We start from the raw sequence: 2,152 nt of genomic DNA on the forward strand, positions 1-2,152 counted from the left end.
GGGGGGGATTAATGCCTGTCCCAAATCCAGGGATTATCTAACAGATTCATGATCCCAGAGCTCCAAGGTATTTTTAGCATAACATGTTGTTTTACCCAAGCCTGCCCACTGGAGCTCGGGGATGTTAAGATGTGATGCAAAGTTTGATGTTGCATACATTATAGCAAGCTTAAACATTTGCAAAATCTTAAAGGACTTTTCCACCCTCAGGTAACTGGTATTTGTGTTTGTGACAGCAACGTTTTACTGCACCAACTCTTCTTTAATCTTAATGTTATATACTGTAGTTCTGTCTGGATCTTGGATGTCCTACACTCCCAATAATCCCTTTTAACACCTCTCAGAGAACAAGCATGAGCTTGTTGCATTTCAGATGTAGGATTGATAGTTTCAGCATAAAAATGAGCAAGAAAAAAAGGTGAAATATGTTACCTTAACGCCAACATTCTGTGTGACAGCAATGCATTATGGTCAGCTGAGTTTATTGTCAAATTGGACGCCGCTACTTCAATGATAGATTTCTCCTTGTTTCATTGTAGATCGATGCACAAGTTAGAGCATGCAAACAGATTCTGATTCACAGAGACTGGCAGTAAACATTCACTGCTGATGTTTTGGATAGCTGAAACATTTCCTGCCATCAAACCATAGTGAGCCGCGATGGCACTTTGTTTACATTGTCCCAGACAGAGCAAAATTACTGCATGACAATTTGAAAAATACAGTTGGTCTTTTTCAAGGTTCTAGTATCATATTTTTAAAACCTGACTTAAAAACTGTGGTCAAAATGTTGGTGTCAAAACGTTTGCTAAGCATTCACCAGACTATTAATGCTGAAGAGCTAAATTGCACTACTAGTCATTCAATTCGAATTAGCAAATACCAGAGTATTTACGGTCCATCAGTCTAGTATGAGTCCGAATTGGTACATGATGTAGGACATCCCCCACCATTCTCTCACCCTGTCCACTAAGCACAGATTGAATATCTCAGCTTGATGATGAACACAAACGTTCCTCTCATTCTCTTTATTTTCTGTGTCCTTTAATGGCAGTTGACTACCAGCCTACTTGGCTTTTTTCACTCGGATAGACTTGTGAATATGAGAGGAGAGGACACTCCTCCCAATGGAGCTGGTCACTTGAAGGTTAGAGTCAGCCTGTGAGTGTCAGCAGTTTGGTGTCTTGGTACATTCAGTGTCTCCATGTGGTATTCAGTGAATCTGGGATGGTCAATAGCAAAACTTCCAGCAGTCAACACTGCTCACGTATGCCAGCAGCTTTCAAAAAAACCAACACTGTAAAACATCTTGGGTTTGACGGAGAACATCCACCAAAACGTGAGCCACATTTTAGGGGAAACTGCTGTCTTTGTGCTACTTCATGCTACAGTATAAGACATTAAGGACAAATCTCCGGCAGACTCAAATGTCAGAATCAATTCTAAGTTAATTTGTGAATAGGCCTTGAAACCTGGCTGTCTAAGAGTGCACTAGGTCATGTTTTTGAGCTGAAAACAGATGTCGTATGCATGGCCCTTGTATTGTAAACATTATTCAGACAGGCCTAATAACATTGTGGGACTTTGGATAGACAGAAAAAAAGCATCAAAATCCATGCAATTCAACCAAAGATATTGTTGTTTTTAGTCTACACATTGTTCTTACTTGTCAGAACCTGGCGCCTACATTACCCACAATGGAATTCAACTGTGATAGTTTGTGGGAGATTCAGGTGTTTTAGGGTAGTAGCTGCTAATGTAGCCTCAAGCCACTAGCCTCAAGCAGAGATATAGAGCGAGCCACAGAGGTCACTTCTTTCTAACCACACACAACCAAACTTTTTCTAACTTGTTGTCTTCAGTCCCAACCGATGCAGGCAATTTAAGACAATTTATCAGACTTTGTGCAGCTTCCTCTGGAGTTACACACTTTTTAAACATATGCAATAGTACTCCCCAAGGCGTGTATTGTTTTAAGTTCAACATTTTATTATTAAGAGTTGTTATTACACTGCTGTCTGCAAGCGGAACCTGTTACTGCTTTGTCATCTTAGTCAGTGATGACTTTGGCTGCAGATTACAAATACATCCGAAAATGCTTCTTATCTTCATTCACCTTAAGTGAATGTAGCCTTGGCCAGGTGGGGTTGAT

General features: G+C 40.3%; 1 protein-coding gene and 1 long non-coding RNA gene across 2 annotated transcripts in view; one reads left to right on the forward strand and one right to left on the reverse strand.

The window, feature by feature from the left end:
* Window positions 1-2,152, reverse strand: part of LOC117935652 — a 22,998-nt gene that overhangs the window by 9,795 nt on the left and 11,051 nt on the right. The window lies entirely within an intron of this gene.
* The window catches only part of rab11fip5a (RAB11 family interacting protein 5a (class I)), a 28,495-nt gene that overhangs the window by 1,273 nt on the left and 25,070 nt on the right, over window positions 1-2,152 (forward strand). The gene's annotated exons all lie outside the window — the stretch shown is intronic.

This window comes from Etheostoma cragini, chromosome 20, assembly GCF_013103735.1.
Source record: "Etheostoma cragini isolate CJK2018 chromosome 20, CSU_Ecrag_1.0, whole genome shotgun sequence".
In the NCBI taxonomy this organism is placed as follows: Eukaryota; Metazoa; Chordata; class Actinopteri; order Perciformes; family Percidae; genus Etheostoma; species Etheostoma cragini.